General features: G+C 45.8%; 1 protein-coding gene across 1 annotated transcript in view; it reads right to left on the bottom strand.

Annotated features, from left to right (window-relative positions):
- The window catches only part of LOC8026095 (cAMP-dependent protein kinase catalytic subunit 1), a 431,775-nt gene extending 419,924 nt beyond the window's left edge, over nucleotides 1-11,851 (bottom strand). Inside the window, exon 1 of the mRNA XM_042289546.1 lies at nucleotides 11,377-11,851. The gene's annotated coding sequence lies outside the window, so the exon portion shown is untranslated. The remainder of the gene's footprint in view (nucleotides 1-11,376) is intronic.
- Nucleotides 11,852-20,181: the final 8,330 nt, after the last annotated feature.

The raw sequence follows: 20,181 nt of genomic DNA, 5'->3' as shown, positions 1-20,181 counted from the left end.
GAGCCCCATGTATTCAAAAACTCCGTCGGGCGCCATTTTCCCATTGAACTTTTTCAGAAAATCGCTTATAACTTTTGAATAAGATATCGGATCGGGCTGAAACTTTGGCATCTGGTTGTGTCCTCTAGCGCTACCTTATGGGCGGAGAATGAGCGTTCAAAGATGCCTAGTTTATTTTTCCGGGAAAAAAAAAAACCCTGTACATTTTTTTTTTCTTTTGCGACACCCTGTACGTTTTGATTTTCGGCCTCTTCTCTGGAGGTCCGAAAAGGCGGTCGAATTCATGTGGGACAAACAAACAATCGTTGTCGTCGCTGCTATACACTCTCAAAAAAGTCTGTGCGTCGACTTTCACGCACAACACTCAGAGATCCAATCACCGCAGCTTACGGAGGCAGCTCAGCGAATGACGATGCCGAAACATCTGTTTAGACCAAAAAACGCAGTCTGAGTATTGACGTTAAGCAATGCAAGGCGTGACGTTTTGCGTTGCTTAATGTCACAACTCAGACTGCGTTTTGGGATCTAAACATATGTTTCGGCATCGTCATTCACTGAGCTGTTTCTGTGTGTTGCGCTGATTGGCTCTCCGAGTGGTGAAAGTAGACACACATACCTCTCCGAGTGGTGAAAGTAGACACACATACCACAGGGCATCGCCGAACGCTCATTTTCCGCCCATAAAGTAGTGCTAGAGGTCACAACCAGATGCCAAAGTTTCAGCCCGATCCGATATCTTATTCTCGCCGGGCATCTCGCGTACTCGAGCGGCTGCTGTTGAGCTGCTCGAGCAACGAGCGGCTGACAGTCATCAAGCAGGAGCAGCGCTAAAGCGCGCGGCACTTCATGAGCGGCCATTACGAATTCTTCCGAGGCGAGATGAGAGATCGCGAGATGCCCGTCGAGAAAGAAAGTCACGTGTGCCCACCGAGTGCTGGCCCACAGTGAAATCATATTCAGTTGTCCCACACAAGGCCACTTTCGGTAATTGCGCATGCGCAGAACGTTAAGGTTTATTACTTTTAGAAAACATAATAAGCCCGGTTACAATGATAAACCAATATGGGAAGGAAAAATTTAGCAGTGACCGTTAGCTTTAGAAGTTCATTGCCCTAACCGAAGCCATGTTTTTAAACTTCGCCGGTCGCCTTGTCGGCGTTGCTGTTCTGCGAATGTCTCTTTTTCACGTGAGTTAGCGAATCACGCTATGAATGTGTTTTCAAAGGGCCTCTAGGCAAGAAGCCAAAAAGCCGGGGACTCACTTGGCCGTTCGGGATTTCGCTTCAAGTTCGTTACCGGTGAGTGATAACATTTCTTAAAGTGTTTGTGCTGCCCCTCGCGTCAGGCAGGACACCGTCGTCTTCTCTCTAACGCAGTGTATGTGACCCGGTTAATTTCTTAGGCGTATGTACGTCGGACTTGACTTGTAAAACGGTCGAACGTAATGAACTGCTTGTTCACGCTTAATGATTTCGCAACCTCCCCGCATCGAAGGTTTCGCACCACTTTACTGGAAAAATCTAAAATATCGTGGCAAATGACGCTAATCGGATGCGAACCTGGGGTTTTCAAACTTTTTACCGGTCGTATTTGCAAAGAGACTAAGCAAGTTGACTGGTACATTGTACATAATTCTGAATTGACTAGTCGGACGGATGCACCTCGAAGGGAATTAACGGGAAGGTATCTCTAAAAAAAGAGTTGCTCGAACATGCCAGTTTCTGAGACTCACACCTGTCTTCTCTCTCTCCTCAGGATACCATGTGGGTATGGCAGCATCTCGCACCTGTCGGCCAGGGATGGGAGCTGACAAGCCGCACAGAGCCACTCAGTTCATAACGAGGAGAGGCGAGAGATACGTCTTCGCATTTCCGGTGGAGCCCCAAATCGCAAGCGTCACACTGAAGAGCGGCAACACTGTCGAACACAGGTCGGGAACAGCGGGGGCAGGTGGGACGTGGGCCGGGGTTTGAACGTATATCAACAGCGATGAACAATAGCAGGATTAGGTGAGTTTTATAACGAGGGAGTCCAGTGAAAGAACGCTCAGTCACTAGGCTTATAGTGCCGGGCCACCCCATGCAGGAGGTCGCTTCCGCAGACGGCGATGTTTGATGTTGATGCTGCAATCAGAAATTGGCTTTCTATAGGTGCTTACGGTTTGTCGATGATAGGTGATATCTCTGTCAAAGGGCCAGTGGACCCGTTAGACAAATCAGAAGACGGAGAGTTGTAAAAGCACGCCGTCATGTAACCTATAGGGCTCTAAACTTGACACTTGGCGAAAAAGTCGGCGAGGAATTCGACGGCCGTGATCGGCCGGCGCCGCGCTTGACCTTGGCGCCGGCCAATCACGGCGGTCGAATTCCTAAGCGACTTTTTCGACAAGTGTCCAGATTAGAGCCCTTACCCTCTAAACAATGCGCTGAAGAAATCGACTGGCTGGATCCAACATACCTCCTAGAAAACTGACCAGGGGGGCTAAGCTCGCCTCCGGCGGAAATCTCTCCGATGCCACGTCACGAGGGAGGGGAGGAGTTCCTTTTGACTCCGCCCCGGCGAGTTTCCCACTCCCCCTCTTACATTTCCGACCCCCCCGGCGGCGGCGAGTTCCCCAGCGTAGCTCCGATTTTTCCCTACGCTGCGCAGTGAAGATCTTTTTTTTTTTTTTTTTTTTTTTATTTAAATGGGGGATCGGTGGCCGGCTGGGCTAGCGCACACCAGCTCGGAGCACGTCGAGCGAAAGGTCCGTTGCAGAACCCATGGATGCTGGGTTCAATCCCCACCCCTGCCCGTTTCGATGTTGATAATCATCGTACCGGCGTGCAGTCGCGTAGCACTACTGCGGGATGGACGTTAAAGACCCCAGGCTAGCGGTTGTACGGCACTGCATGGCTAAATTTCTCATCTACATCTAGGAAAATCTTCCCCGTTGAGGCAGACCAAGTTTTAGGCAGTATCAACATACATACAGCCCAATTTTTTTTTATTTAGATCGTAGATGACAAATAAGAATAGGTAACAGCAGGGATGCTAATTACACAAACATTGCTTGGATGTGGGTTAGTTGACTAGACATTGTGATGGTTTGCTGCGCCACGTAGACGCAAGAAAAACGCTCTTGATAAAGATATAAACTAAAGCAGAGTATAGACGAAAAACAACATACAGGAATGGCGCAGACTAACAACTGTATAATTTCTTTCTCATCTTTCTCCCCCCACACTGCCACACAGCCACAATATTTTTTTTTTTCAGAATAGGGTGCACGTGGAGCGAAAGCTCGCGCTGCAGAACCCAGGATCGTGGATTCACCCCCACCCCTGCCCTTTTCGATGTTGATGAGCATCGTACCGGCATGCGGTCGTGTATCACTACTACGTGGTGCACGTTAAAGACCCTAGGCTAGCAGTCATACTGCACTGGCTAAATTGCTTATCTACAGTAGGTGACAATGTCGCAATGTTCTGGCATGTTCTCCAGCTGTATAAACAACTAACGGACAATTTGTTTGTCAAAATACGGTGTGGAAGAAGAAAGATGAGAAAGAAATTACACTATTGTTAGTCTGCGCCATTCATGTACATTTCTTTTCTTCTATCATCTGTTTTAGTTTGAATTTTATCAAGTGCGTTTATCTTGCATCTACGCAGCACAGCAACCCATCAAGATATTTGTAAAAGCCTGTAGGTAATGGTAAATTCCGTTCCTGGTTGCAGATTGCTGTAAAAACACATTTGTTTCTGGGATTCACGTTGTAGAATTTGGACGTAGGATTCACGACGGGGGCGACGGTTCATTCAAGGCTCCATCGCCTCAAGCCCGGTTCGCCTCGGAGTTCATACCCACAGCCACCTTACCGCGTCTTTCGAGAGGCGATAGTGTTGTTGAAAATGAACGTCGTCCATGTCAAACACATTGGCGTGGTTTAAATACCTATGCCGACGGCAAAACACGAACGAAAACGCTGCCATTTTGGACGCTTCTCCCTGATCTCGCGCCCAACTCGCCCAAACTCGCCTAGGTCGGAGCCAGCAAGCTTTTCCCATCCGCGGCGGCTTCTGCCACGTCACACTGACGTCACCGCATCTCGCCGCGAGTTCCGAATATGCAACTCTCCGACTGCCTCAAACCCTCCGTTTAACGTCACGATCTAGGGAGTGTCTGCGCGTGTCGTCACGCATGGCGCCGACCAATCGCGGCGGTTCGCGAGTTTGGCGGACAACTCGCCTCGATCTCGCCGCGCTGAGCTTAGCCCCCCAGGTGTGTTGAATGGTCATCTTGGGGGGAAAGGACGGGCAGGTAAAATGCACCTCTAAACACAGCTTTATTCTTAACCATATTAGCCAGTGCTTACTGCCAAAGCAACTGGTTTGTAATAACCCTCGTTCTGTAAAGCAATGTAGCGTCTGTGTTTTTTTTTTGTTTGTTTTTTTTGCGCGCTGGTAAGAGCTTGTAGTTATGTGAAGCATTGTAAAATGAAAAATGGTTGTATGAATAGCTGCCTTGAAATGTCTTTACCTCTACATATTTAGACCATGCTTATTGGTCGTCGGTTTATCTCTTTTTTTTTTTTTTTTACGCAGATAGCTCAAAGGCTGACGTCCAAACTGTTTGTACTAGCTACCGTGATTGTTTGCCTACACATGTCAACAACCGCATCACTGCATGTGCTGTTCGTAACATTTTCGTATCAAATGTACAGTGTAGAGCGAAAATTAACAGTTGCCTGCTTGAAATAACTCTTGTGTGAATAAATTACCTGTGATTGTCGTCCAGTAGTGCGCACGTCACAATAAAGCGAAGGCGCAACGCAAGCCTATATGAGAGAAGACAGTTAACAAAATACCACGGCTCGGCCACCATCTTGAAAAATGAAACAATAAATAGGAAACTTTAAAAGTGGTTAGTTATCCCATCCGTGGTGAAGGCGATTTTACGAGTTTAACTAACTGTTTGAGGAACTTTCACTTGTTTTAAATGTTTTGATTGTATATATAATTTAGATTGTGTGAATAATTTATTATGAGTTCAATTTTACAATCTGCTTTTATTCACACAAGGCACTCGATCACGTGGTTTGCGATTACCACAGGTTTGTTCTTCAGTGGGCAAACTGTGTATGATAAACTGTGGGCTGGCCGGCTAGTCAGGCTGGCTTCCGGTCGAATCCACCTAAATCGGCGGAGTGACTTTCCTCGGATCCGGATCGAGACCTGGAGTGGGAGCTGATTCAAAACGACGAGTGGAACACGTCCTTCTCGATCCCGATAGCCCTGTGAAATAGGCGAGCTCCCGAAAAGTCGATCCCGGCGCGCTCCAAAACGACCTGTAGAATTCGCCATAAGCAAACAGGCTTGTGGGAACGGAAACTCAAACAATTGTCAATTAAGATTTTTTTTTCACTTTTTTTTTGTGTGATACAAGAAAGATGAAAGACGTTTACAATTCTCTGTAATGCCGAATTAGAGCGCAGCTCTTAATGAAGAGCAGGAGAGGGTACGGAAGGGAGGGCATGCCCCTCCCCCTCCTTCTATCCTGCTACCCTCCCATTAAGCGAAAAATTATCGCTAAATATCCCACTAAATTTAGCGAGAAATTTAGCGAACATTATCCGGCTAAATTTAGCGGAAAAATTTATTGAGGAAATTTGACAGTTTTCGTATAACGTTGGTGTCTCAAATACACAACAGTATAGCGTGCGCTCAAAACGAGCTCCTCTGAAGTATTTTAGTTGTGCGTTACGTTGCCGAGTGAACATCACGCATGATATTTTTGATTCAATTTGCCAGAGCCGTAGGATTCCGCGTGCTTATAGCGCCACCATGCTCCTCAAACAAAATATTGAAAATGAAAACGTTTCCAATCATTTTATTTCAAGTTAGACCAAGCCGCAGCTGCCTGGCCAAGCGCGCTTTTCTGCGGAGCACTGAGGCCACGAGTATGAATATATGTAACCAAATTCGATTACGGAGCCTCTGTCACTCGTCCAGTGGAAACGGCACCTTTTATCGATGTTACAGCGGGAAGCAGTGCCTTACCTGCTGATGTAGGTAATGCATATTGCATAGCGCAACTTCGGCAATTTCTTGAAGAGTTGTTCGCCCGTCGGCAATGAACTGCGCGAAGAGGTTTAGCGTTGGGCAGATCGCAGCGTTCACGCACATTGTGAGCAGTGAACGTTTTTAATATTTAGTTGCACGGCGATCTAATTTGACGGCGGTAGGTCTCGGAAAGAATTGCCAAGCTGAACACCACGCAATTTCACGTAACGCTCAACTTTGCGAACACCAAGTCGCCCATGCCGCGTCAGTCAAGGTAACCGCCATCTTGAAACTGCTGCTCTCGCCGGGCCCGAGATCTCTCGAGAGCTTGCCCGCAAAGCCGCTGGCCCGCAACGCAAAATCCCCAGCGTTGCGTGCGTACGCAATACGCTAGCCCTCCTTTTGCGTTCTGCACATGCGCACCCTCAGTCCGCAATTTCTTTGCGTACGCAAAGCTTTAGCGTAAAATCCACTAAATGTGTATAGTTTCGCTAAATTTCCCCCGTATTTTGCGGGTTAAGTTTCGCCGCTAAATTTAACGGGGAAATTGGCGTCACGTGACGTCAACATCAATTCAGTTTCCCCGCTAAATTTAGCAAGGAAACTTTCACTTCCTATAATGCAACTCGCGCGGTTACGTCCATACCGCTCAACCCGGAAACGGGCGCATAAGAGCTGCGCTCTCAAAAGTGAAAGACCTTTACAATTCTCTGTAATGCAAAATTAGAGCGCAGCTCTTGAGGAGGAGGGGAGAGTGCGGAGGGGAGGATATGCCTCTCTCCCCCCTCCCCTCCTTCTCGCCTCACATTTAGCGAAAATTTTTCGCAAATTTCCTGCTAAATTTAGCGAGAAATCTAAAGAAAATTCTCTGGCTAAATGTAGCGGGAAAATTTATCGAAAATTTTCCTGCTAAATTTAGCGGGAAAATTAGCGGGTCGAGTTTCCCGTTAAATTTAGCAGGAAATTTAGCGAAAATTTCCTCGCTAAATTTAGCGGGGAAATTGACGTCGCGTGGCCTCAACACCAAATCAGTTTCCCTCTAAATTTAGCGGGGAAAGTGTGGCGTCCCATAATGCAACCCGGACAGTTACGCCGACGCCGACGGCGACGCCGCTCAACCTGGAAACGGGCGCCTTAGAGCTGCGCTCTAAAGGAAAAAAACAGTAATGAAGCCTTGACAGCACGGTCAAAAATCGTAGGCCAATAGACCGATCTCACCAGCTAGTTCGAGTACGCCACCGCTGCCGACATGCATCGTGGGAGCTGTAGTCTTTCTGCATGCGCGACAACCCTGCTGGAGGTCTGCGCGAGCAGAGCACGAGGCGGCATGAGCTGTCTCGTGAACTGGCGTCTGCCTCCTACGAACTGCAGTTATGGCGGCGTCACGCATGCGTGGAACGCTTGGTGAGATTGGTCTATTGATGCCCCGAGTGAATGAGATGCATCTTGCTGCTCGGGTAGAATGAATGAGGACACAACCATCCTTGGTGTTCGCGGTTTAGAGTCATTGATTTCATACCAAGCCATTCACGTAACTTACCGTCAGTTCCATTTGTCAACATTAACCATATACAGAGATAGCGTCGACGGCTAACTGCCTCGAGAATCGTCATGGGGAAATTACTGCTGAACTTCGCTGCAAGCTTCAGCTATCACAAGGGCTGGATACTATGTTTCGATCTATCCCGTTCCTGTCCATTCCTGAACATCTCGTATGCAATTGTAAATAAATCTATGAAATGCTTCTGCATTTACACGACAGTATACTGAATGCTCAAAAGGCGCAAACTAAGAAAAATATTCCAGCGGTTTAATGTGATGACAGAAATAAGCGTCTAAGCTCTAAGCGATAAAGTTCGACTCTGCAATGGGAACACGGCACAGACCACCCTCGTCGAGTGAATTATTGGTATTTTTGGATGTTTAGACAGTGATAAGTAAATCATCTAAAATTAGATATTTTACCAGTGATGTATGACTACTCCCCTAGGTGTCTTTAACATGACCGACGAAGTAATGATTACACGAGTGCAGCTAGATTGCACTGTAAATGATGTAGCCATTGATTTAAAGGGCTATTCACAGCGCCACACACTTACCTGAAAGGCTTTTCGACAACGCCAGCGACGCGATATGCCTACAGTCATTGTACAGTGTACTATGCAAGGATCCAAAATGGCGACACGGATATGGATGAATTCGAGTGCCACGGCGCGGAGCTTCAAACTCTCGGTACCCTGGAAACCTATTCAGTGACTAGTTCCCTCCTTTTAATAACCGGCACGTGACTTTCGAAATTGGTCTATTGGCCCACCATGTTTTTTTGTTTTTTTTGTTTTTTTGTTGTTGTTTTTTGCGACGAGACGTGTTGGAACAAGAGTGAACAGGAACGTCGCGAATCTTCCGAGGTTGACCAGGTTCGACTTTTAGCAAACTTCTATCGAGAAGTTTGCCAATAAGTTCGACTAACGTTCTCCATCCGTGCGCATGCGAAAAAAAAAACAGTGAAAACGAGCTGACGTTACTTATAGCTAGGGTGTGCATTTTCCGGTTTTAACCGAAAAACACCGATAAACATCCGTCGGTGACGAAAATACGAAATCGGTTAAAAATGAAAAACACCGGTGGTTGGATATTTTCGCCCTGGTTAAAACCGAAAAACACCGGTCGTTGCATGTTTCCGACCTAGCGTCGAGCGAAACCCTTTCCCCGTAGAGGTTCGTCAAACGTGTTATCTCGTGGATCCTGCATTCTTGCAGTGTTTATACATGGCTTGCAGGTGGCGTCAGTCCGCCCTCCTTTCTGGGGGTCAAAAGCGTCTAGTTAACGCAGTGGAAGCTAAGCTCTCCCACGCCTTTCCCCCATTGTGTCTCCCATGGCCCCCTTTTGTGGAAAAATTAACACAGTGGAGGGTACGCTCTCACATGTCATTTCCCTATCATATCTGGACAAGTAATGTAGGTGCAAGCCATGTATTCAGAGGTTGCTGTAGTTCCTGGAAGACGCCGCCAACATCTGTGTCGTATGGGGCTACTGACCTTTCAGAACTGAGATGCGTTCCTTGTTACCTGTTTAGTTTCCACGGGCTTTTGGGGAAACGGAAAAAAGTTTTTTTGGTGTGGGGGTTTTTCGCTGTATAAAAAAGGACCGTTCGTAAAAAAATTGCAGACGTGTTTGAGAAGGCGCGTCCGTCCCGCGTCTGCGGGTTTTCTCAATCTCAGACTTGCTTCCCTTCGTCGTCACGCGGAGTAGAAGGCCACCAGGATGGGAAGTAAGCGGAAAGCTCAAGATGACTACGCTACAGATTTCACAGATGAGTCGTCGTTCTGGTTGTGCGTGCCAATTGTTAATCCGCGCATAAACGTGGAGCTGCCAGAGGGATTTGTGCCTTATGAAAGTATCTATCGGCTGGTCCTCCGAGACGGGAGCTAGCTGAGTGACCTAGAATCAGAGTTTCTTTGTGACCGCCAGTGTGCTGTGACTAGCACCGTTGATCCAGTGTTATTTTGGAAACGTCATTTACCTGACTGGTCACTACTGCCCCAAGCCTCGCTGGACATTTTGGGATTTCCTGTGTCCAGCGCAAATGTGGAGCGTGCGTTTTCAAAATTGCGGGTTGTGAACCGCAAGGAACGTGCTGCCATGACGGATGCAAGCCTCTCGAAGTATGCTTGCATCTACTATAATAACCAAGTGTGAGAAATAGATGCTTCCTCGAGAAGAAGTGTATGAAATATGTGAATAGAATTGGAACTCTCTGTCTGTGATCAATCGCATTTTTTTTCCACCGATAATCACCGATTTTAGCCTCGTCGTGAGACGTTCCACCGAAATACACCGGTGTTTCGAAAATAAATAAACACCGAAAAACATCCGCCGATTTCTCTCACAAATAAACACCGGAAAGTACACACCCTACTTATAGCCTAGGAAAGGCGCAACATTTATTGTGTTGCTCCGTAGGTTCGCATTAAGAAAATAACTAAAGCAACGGTCCCACCTGATAAAACATCGTATTAAAGACAGCCTGTAGACAACGTCTTAGTCGTATTTTGGTAACCATTTGATACGATGTAAAATGAGAAACTTTGGAAATTATTTCGTACTCAAAGTTCGAACATCTTTTGTGTGTGTGTGTGCGTATACGAGCCGGGAAACACTGTCCATAAATCGAACTTTGTCGAATTTTGCTAAAAGTTGTAAGGTTCGTCGAACCTGCAGTTCAACCTTCGAGTTCGAAGTGAGTTCGCGAAATCCTTACTAAAAGACCGTTCCTTGCGTGCAAAGCGTGCTTGTTGTAGTGACCCCTGCGGGAACGACAACTTCGCCGCCAAAGTATAGAGATCTCGACGTCAAAGCGCAGCAGCTAGCGAGTCCCGACGTCCAAGAACATTACCAAAGCCCGTTCCCCACCAGAACCGATACCGTGCAAAAAAAAAAAAAAAAGAACATAAAGAACTGTTGGCATTGAAGTCACGCGCGAAACCACCTAACACACGGCGGTCGGTCGTCCGATTCCGCAACTCAAAACGTCTTGCCTTGCCCCTAAGGCGGCCGCCATCTTGGATCAGTGACGTCACAGCCGCCGCTTACCCCGCGATCAATCTTATTCAATGCTTATCTCATTTGACGAGGAGATAAAACACGCACACAACTGTACGCACACTACGCCCAACCAAAAGCCACGGAATGTTTTCTTTTTTCGGAAGGTCTCGTCGGTTGAGCCATCATCCATTGTTCGCGTCTCGCACGAAGTTTTGGAAGACGGCACTCCTGCGAGTACGGATGGGAAACAATCCGTCTGCCGGCGTTCCGAGGTTGCAGCTGTAACAAGCGTTCGCTGCCAAAACGTACGCGATGTCACAACTTGCACACGTAGATATATAAAAAAACGAGAAACGTAAGATCTGATGCAGACCAGGGGAGGGAAGGTTTACTGCAAGTGGAGCTAAAGTCGGGACGATTTGCAAACATAGTTATCGGCGCGGCGCGGTGCAAAAGGTCGTTCTAGTTGGTGACACCGCCACCGCCTCAATCGCCGATTACGGAGCACGCAAAAATAACAGTATAAAGAAAAACGAAGCAGATCGCGATGGTGGGGGATATCGGCCAATCATAGACAACGTCGCAGCGGTAGAACCGACCTCGCACGGCAACCGCTGGAAGTCTCTTCCCTGTGACACCTTGCCGGGTCGAAAGGCAGTTTCACGCTCGCTAAACACATCCCGGTCGAATGGGGACAGCAGCGCGCATGTGTTTACCTAGCCACCGTCGACCGCCGCGGACCGGTCGGACGCTCGCAACACCGCGACAGATAAAAAAGAAATCTTACCTGGTCGCCGAGAGACGTAGGCAATCGTCCGCGGGAACGGCCGGCTGTTCGTATTCCTTGGGCGACGATGATAAACCTCCGAAAAAAAAAAAGGGTGCGTGCGCGTGTGTGGTGAAGATATACTCCGGGCACAGGTAACGACGATAACACACGGTTTGCAAAGAAACTACCGCACACCACGCGTCGTGCGTGTACGCCAGCAGGCGAGAGCAGACGAACGCAGGAGCAGACGGCGACGCCGGGCCCCCTCGCGGTCGCGCCTCGAACTTGGTGGTTGGAGAAATTCAGACGCGTGTACAGACAGGTCTGTACGAGCGGTGGTTAGGTTTCACTTATAGTCTTCGTGGTAGTGCGCTGCCGAATCATACCTAGTAGAATATCTCTACGGTGCCAAGATAGTAGGACGTAACTGTTCGACGCGGCTTAGTATTCACGAACAACTCCATTCGGAAGTCCTCAGCTTCCTTTGCTCAATGGACCCTCGAACACTATCAATCGCGTTATCTCTCTTTCTCTTTCCTCCTTTCTAGATTTCCGTCTTTTTTTATCACCTTCCCGCCAAAGCCACGTAGGGATTCGCCGTTGAATGAAGGTCCAGACCTTTCTTGGCTCCCCCCTTTCTGAGCAACCAATAACAAACGAACGAGTAAACAGGGCGTGCTAGCCAAATACAACTATTAACGTTGCCTACGAGTCGAAGATAATTATTTCGCAATCAAACATTTTACATTTGATCAGAATTGAGCATCGGTATATAAATCAATCGCGGCTGGAAGCTTCATAGTATGAGAAACATTACGTATAGTTCTGTTGGAAACTACATTAATAGAAGTTACCGAACATGGCAAGCAAAGCTCAATAACTACCCGATTTATTCTAATACAGGCTGTTTCTAAAAGGGAGGGAAAGGAAAAAAAAATGAACTCACTTTTTTTATTTTAATTTAGGGATTGATTTGTCATCGTAACCAAATAAGGTCGACCTATAATAGTGGACGAAATTTTAGACTGCAAATTATTTTCGCCATGTAAAGGAAATAGATTAACTTTTCTTTTGGGGGAACGTTCATGTGTGACAATACCTGTTCTTTCCAGACACTTAAAAATGTTTTTGGAAGGAGTACAGTGTCTCTTTAAAGACCCGTTGAGAGTCCAGCACAAGCCAGAAACAGTATTAAAACCTGTTTTTGTCTTTGCAGATTGCTGCATTATGTTTAGAGTTCCGTGTTTTCGAATAAAACCGAAAAACACCGAAAAACACGCGCCGGTAAACTTTTGGTAAATTCGGATCTATCGGATAAACTCCGAATTCGATGTGCCGGTATTTTGCAATTAAGTCAGACTATTTGTTCTTTAGAGGAGAGAGAGGTTGTGTTTTTGTAACAGTAAAAGCTATGGACTATAGAGATTGCATAAAATGTGGAAAGAGGGAGAGTTGAAACTTCTCTATTACTTCCTTTACCGCTCCACCTCGCGCTGGCGCGGGTAGGTTGATGGAATATGATGGAATGAATACGAGCTTCCCAGCTACTACCGCCAGGAGTTTATTGATTTTACGGTATTGACTGTCACCGAAGCAACACCTGTGTGCAACTTTTGTCATGGAACAAATTAGTATTGCCAGTGGCAATGGCATCAACGTCAAATTAAGCTGAATACATATTAATTAATACAAGCGCGTTTTTTTTTTGTTTTTTTTGCATACGCTTCTACCCGGGTATTATTTATTTATTTATTTATTTTTAATAGGAAACACTGCGAAATTAAAGGGATACTTCAACGAAATTTGAAATATTCCCGTCGTGTTCAAAAATAGGTTGAATATGGTCCACAATATCCGTAAATGACAATCGCACATTTGTATTTTGAGCCTGGTGGCTCTATTTTTCGTTATAAACGGCCCACTCTGGCAAGCGCTCGGAGAAGGCCCAGCGGAGACCACGTGACATCCAACGCAATCGTGACGTAGGTCGTCTCAGGACGAGCAAAGCTACGGCGAGGCTGACGTCAGGAGGATGGCCTAGTCGTTCCAGCCACCGAAGTGGCTGCTTTTGTACGAATTTTGAGTGACGGGTTAATCTTCTGTAATCTTGTAGGGGGACAATAGCGACTTCTGGGACACACAAAAGGCATTCTCGGGAAGAGCGTAGTTCCTCCTACCCCTCTTCTCTCGTCGTGGCCGGAGGCGAGACAACCTCCGTCACTAGCTGTCAAGGTTCCTAGACGGGCATTACAAACGAGGTGTTAGCGACATCCACCAGGTGCTCTTTGCTAATCGTTTAATTCGTTTTCAAATTGCTTTTCGTGACTTTTTTAACAAGATATTGGTGTGTTCGATGTGATGCTGCTTTTTTGAACACATATAGACCAAAAAATGAGCGCCGAAATTTCGTTGTAGTATCCCTTTAAACTCTGAATTTCGGAGAATTCAGAATAAAAAAAAAAAAAAAAACACTCCGATAAACTTAGAATTTTTGTCAAAAAATAACCTCCGGAAAACACTCCCCGCATTTAAAAAAAAATAAACTCCGAAAGCACGAAATCCTAATTATGATCGAGACGCCAAGCGTGTTGCAAATATAAAATCGAATCGAACAGCCAACCGTATTTGCAAATGATTCCGAGTCTGGAATGATCCGACACCGGTCCCTACAAACAAGTGCAAAAGTTACAAGTTACTTTTTCTCGTGCACAGGTGAAAACTAATGTCAGATCCGTCCACATTTTCAGAAATAAATATCCATACTAAGGGTCCTCACCCTTAGTGCCTATACTCGGGTCCTCACCACCTCCATAAGATTATATCAATGACAGTAGTTAATTGTGTGGAGATTTGAAACGTTATTATTAGTTCTCCTTTAAGGCGCGCTGTGCATTATACTTTGACAAAAACGCCCAATATTTGGGTGTAGGTCGAGACGTAATACATCAATTATTGATAAAAAAAAAAAAAACGCCGTCTGACGTCGTCCCCTGGTGCCTGCTCCAAGGCCCAGAAGGAGGTGCTTGTCACGATCTTTGATTAGCTCTTTAATAGGCTAATCGGTCGCACATAAGTGTTTTTTTTTTTTGTCGTTTAGAATATGTAGATTTAGTTATAACCATAAATAGACGATCTCTGCAGAGTCCACTTGAGTGCTCTTTTAAGACTACGAGTCCGGTGGAAAGTGCTTACTTAGGTAAGTAACCCGAGGGGTAAAATTTGGTGCAGGAGTATACTTTTTCTAAATAAAAAGCAACAAAGCGCCGATGTCTTGTTTGTGAGAGTGTCGCGCAGTGTGCAGTCAGTGGCAATGGCGACACTGCTTAGCGCTAGTCGAAAGGGGTAAAATACAGCACGGGGTGTCTCCGAGATGCCAAGCTATGAAACCGATTGCCACATTGCGATACAGGCAAATCGGCTGTGCATTCCAGCATGTATCTTAGCAGCTACACGAACCCGGGTGGGTGTTCCCCGAGTGGCTTTTGTGCGGCGCTGGCGTGATCGCCGACGGGCTCATATATTAGTGTACCCAAGTGAAAAGTTACCCTATAGTTCACAATTAACTTGTAAACTATTAAATCATCTAAAAAAAAACTCGCCATCTCCTAAAAAAAAAAAAAAAAGTTTTGCGCATTGTTCAAACGCCGCGCGAAGTAGTTGTTACAAGTTTCGGTTGCTAGAGGAAGAAGCGATACTTTTGGCGTTTGGAACGCGTGCGTCTTGATATGATAATATAAATCTACACTCTAAGAAATAAGGGGTGTATAGAGGTACACCCTTTGTCCCCTAATGTAACACCCCAAAACAGACCTTTGACGTGCAGTCCACAAACGTCGAACCGATGATACTAACTTTCAAGAGCGGCTTGATAGTCGACCGATACGACTTATTAAATACGCATTGAAGGCCATAGTAATACTATCAAGTTTTTTTTGGCCCTACTGCAAAACTTTACTATTTTTGTTTTCTAGTCCTTGATACGTACATTAGCTATTTAGTACGTTATATCCAACAGCTACCAAACCGCTCGTAAAAGTTGGTATCGCCAGCTCGACGTCAGTGGACTGAAAGTCCAAATGTAGTTTAGGGGTGTTACATACGGAACAAGGGCTGTGCACCCCTTGTCCCGTATTGAGCCATACAGCCCCTATTTCTAAGAATGTACTCTAATTTCCCACTTAAAGGGGATATTTAACAGTGCACGCTTCGCGAGGAGCCATACTTTCTTTTTTACTGCGGTTCTTGTGGCGAAAACCAATATAGGATCGATCTCCATTACATTGTCTGATTGTGATAAACACACCAGTACTTTTCCCACATTTAAAAACGTTCGCTTTTTTTTTTCTTTTTTTTTTTGCGCACAAGTCTTAGTTTTCAAAATGTCTTCTCAATATTTACACCACGAAGTAGAAAGCTGACGAGGCGAAGTTCTAAAGGTGGCGGCAGTCAGTCAGAGTAGCGAGAGCCAGAAGGCAATTGCGGTGCCACGCTTCGACCGATCGTATTTTTATTTATCCACAAACCCCTGGCTGCAACGTTTTAACCTTGTGATATATCTCCTGACAAGTCAGTTTGAAAATGCCCTCATACCCTCAGAATTTCAAGGTTTCGGTTATTGAAAACAAACAAACTTTCAGCGTCAAAGCAGAGTAGACTTGATGACTTCACACTCAAAACGCGATCACAAAAGAAAGACACGAAGTTCACCCAAACTGCAAGTCGGAAAGCTAGATCATGTGATAACGCGACCCCCCCTTATCCAAGCTGTGTCTTATATTATTTTGGAATACCAACCTCTTTCAGTTAAAAACTGGATTGTGTGTATGTTTATACAGCCTAGAACTTGGTTTGCCTCAACGGGCGACGAGTCTCCCAGCTGTAGATGAGAAATTTAGCCAGTGAAGTACAACCGCTAGCCTGGGTCTTTAACGAACACCAAGCAGTAGTGATACACGACCGCACGCCGGTACGATGCTCATCCAGATCGAAACGGGCAAGGGTAGCGATTGAGCCCAGGATCCTGGATTCTGCATCGCGAGCTTTCGCTCCACGTGCTCCGAGCTGGTGTGCACTAGCCCACTTGGCCACCTATCTCCCCCCACTCCCCCCTACTCAGTTCTACTGCAGAATTCCGTGTTTTCAGATAAATAAAAAAAAAATCTGAAAAACCTTGGCGGGCAGAATTTCTGTCAGTTCAGATTTATCCCAAAAAGTCGAAATTTTAAAATCACGGGAAAAAATATATATATATATATAAATATATATATTACAAATAAATATAGCAAGAGCACAGGGTTAGTGGTCATGAGGAGAGGCCCCACTGGAGTTTTCTTTCAAATCTCGGACTAAGTGACAAAAAGGGCGTTGTCCTGAACGAACCTTGACGAGCCCAAAACTCGCCAAGGTTCGTTCAGGACAACGGGTGATGGTACCTCGGGATCATGACCCCAAGCCATTGTTTAGGTTTCTAGTGTGGGCCATACTATATGTGCGCTTCTTAGAGAAAGGAGGGGTATTGTTTTTAGCGCTGAACCCATATATTTCAACGGGATTCCGAGTCAAAAGGTCCAACCAGACAAACAATCCAACCCGTCAAAAGATCAATTATCGGACCTCTTGACTCGTTTGACCTTTTGACGCGCTGGACCTCTAACCCACATTGGATCTCGTGACTCTTGTTTGACGAGTCCGGACATCCAACGCTTTTTTGACTCGATGGACCTTTTGACTTCGTCTCCAATCACCGGGAAAGAGGGGAAGGGCTTTAAGAAAATCGGAACAAGAGGAGGAAGGAATGGAACAAAGGAAAGCAAAAATACGATGAATGACGACTTTTAGGTGGCAAGGAGGATCGTGACGGTAACTGCAGTGCAACGTTGTGGAATTCCGCAAATAAAAAGAAAGCAACAAAAAAGAGGAATATGGGAGAAGAGGATACAGTGACCTGGGGGGCGAGAGGTTTTGGGATCCTGAACAGTGTCGAACCGATATTTGTATCGGTTCGGTTCGGTTTCGATTTCACGACTTTCGGTTCAGTTCCAGTTCAGTTCCAGGGACAAAATATTCGAACCGGTTCGAACCGGTTTGAACCGCTAAATTGATAATATATTTTTCGCCCTGTTTTGGCAATAAGCACTGTTTCAACCGTTAAACAAGGAAGTATATAGCTTTTTGCCATTCGTAGTCCACATTTATTTTCAGGTGCCAAAAATAAGAAATTACGTTTTCCAATTTCGACGAAACTGTAAAAGAAAAGCTAGATTAACATAAAAAACGTATTTACACGACTCAACATCTATTTGTTTACCTCAGTCGCAGTAGCATATACAGGGTATTTCTTTTTAAGCTTAACAGACTTGTTTAGAAACAAACAAACGTGGAAGCTCTGGTTTTAATCAGAAAGTTTTAAACGTTTCATTGGAGGATTTCGTGTTGACGAGTACATATATCTCTTGTCAAGAACTGAAAATAGCAAAGTCGAGATGGGCCTATTGCCGAAACGAGTCAATCAATGGTTCAACGATCCGAAATCAATGCATGAGCATGTTTCAGCTTACAGCAACAGAAATTGAAGGTATCTTTCCAGCTACATTATGTACTAACTTTGAAAATAAGAAGAATCTAGTCGCGTTGTGACGGTCAACATAAATTCACGGCTCTCTGGAATCGCGCAGGATATCGCGATTCAGGAAAACCGATAGAACTAACTTTTCGACAATTTCCAGCCACAGCCGGCAGCGGAAATGAGCCCTCAACTAAGTGTTGTAGATGATAAAATCGAGTCAGTGTCACACTTCCAAATATTAGTATTAAGACAAATTCAGTTACAAAAAAAATTACAAGCTGAAACAGCAATTATCACGAGAAAACTTGCACGCACATTGCGAGCATACCCCATGTTCATCGGCGGTACAGCGTTCGGCGCGCGCTCCATTCACAAAATGTTCCGAGCACAGTCGAAAGGATATGGAATTGAGGAAAAGTCTTTTCGTTTTACGGACGCAACCTTCCGCCGCTGGAGATCGGGTGAGGGGCCCTCCGGAGCTTTCTGCGGTCGTCTGTTTATGTTGTTATATTGCGTAGTAGGTGCAACTTAATATGTATACAAAGTTTTAGATTACAAAGCCGTTTATTAAGCAGATGGCAATAGAAATTTATCGGGACTATTTTCTCCTGGAAGACAATCCCCCATTCCCTGCCCATCGCTAAAACTTGACCAATGGAAATGCTGCATCTCGCGGTGAAAGCGAACGTTATTATTGCAACCCTTTTTAAGCTTTTTGTAAATTAGAGTTTGAGAAAAACGTAAACTGATCGTGGTGCGGGAAACATAGTCCGCAGTTATCGCTCCAAAACCAGCGAACTATGTTTTCTCCCCGCAAGCTCGTTGCTAGGGGGTGATGCGTCGGCGCGTCGGCTCGTCTGCTTCCCCGGGCGTCTGCAGGCGTGTGTTTGCGGGACACGTGTTCCTTCTTCCCGTGGATCCCGACTCCGAAACCAGCTTTGCGATTCTTCCACGTCAACGAATCAAACTTTTCCTTGTCATCTGTGGAATGCGATTGCGTGCTGCAGTAGCAGCGCGACGGTGCGGTGCGACGAACGACGACTGCCGAGCACAAAGTCCGGGCCCCTTGACGACAGTCCGCGCGTGTTCGAGAGATTCCTCCGCGGGTCGGCGGTCGGCGGTCCGCGGTCGGTCGGCGCGAAGGATTCCGCGTTGGTGACGCCGGAATCCTTCGCTTGCTATTGGCTGACGCGTAAAGAGATGCCCCTCCCGTTTTCCGGGGTCATCTCAGAAAGGGGGGCATGCCAGGGACTTTGATAGCAATTTTGATAGGGAAATCTGCCACGCATGACTGTCATTTTATGATTTTTGGGATCCTTAGGGCCTGCAGATTGAGTTACCAAAACGCTCCGGAGGGTTTCATGCAAGCGACATAGGTCCTCGGGCAGTATTCGAAGCTTTCTTCCGTCATTCGGTCATCGGGACACCATTCCTCGGTGTCCCGATGACCAGAGGACTGTCGTTATCGAAGCCCGTGGCTCTAATTAAGTTTGGGAGCTTAAAACAGAGAAGAAAGCGCGAACGAAGTTCGGGCAATGCACACACCCAAGACCGGCGAAACCTGTCATCCGGAACTTTCACTCTTTCTAACGCACCAGCGATGGGGGAGAGCGCCGGTAGCCCCTTCACTTCGTCTCTCTCGCCCTGAAAGTTTTGCACGAGTGGTAACTTTTTTTTTTCTTTTAAAATTACTTATTTTGTGGACGCTCATCAAGGTTATAATTAAAATCATTTGTCTATTTTCAACAAAAAATAATAATAATAATAAGTTTTATTTCATTATTCGACTTATCAGGAATATTATCTCCTTATATTATGTCCACCTAGCCGTATAACTAACCTGCACACACCGCATTAGTGTAGCTTTCACGGCTTTTTTTTTCAAACAAATCTGTTAAGCCTAAATAAAAACACACTGTATTTTATGTGAATCGAAAGGCTATTAGCCTGGTAGGTCACCTAAAATAGCCGTGATTGGTACAACTCCGCGTAGCAGTATTAAAAGTTGAATCCTGGTTGTGCTCTTAACCTTCCCTTACAAAAACAATGTTTATTGTTTTTATCTTATCCACATTTTAAAGACTCTTTCGACTTCCCATCCTGCAGTCACGTCGTATCGAGAATTATCGATGGACTTTTTATAGACTTTCTCTCAACTGAAATCCATAAAGTAAAGACGGGTAGGAATGCTGTGTAATATATATCGCCCGTCTAAATAGGCATTCTATCACCACATTTTTTTTACAATTTCAATCCAC

Source organism: Ixodes scapularis, unplaced genomic scaffold (genome assembly GCF_016920785.2).
Source record: "Ixodes scapularis isolate PalLabHiFi unplaced genomic scaffold, ASM1692078v2 PGA_scaffold12__126_contigs__length_90152505, whole genome shotgun sequence".
In the NCBI taxonomy this organism is placed as follows: domain Eukaryota; kingdom Metazoa; phylum Arthropoda; class Arachnida; order Ixodida; family Ixodidae; genus Ixodes; species Ixodes scapularis.
The sequence above is the reverse complement of the archived record's forward strand: the minus strand, read 5'-3'. Positions and strand labels throughout refer to the sequence as shown.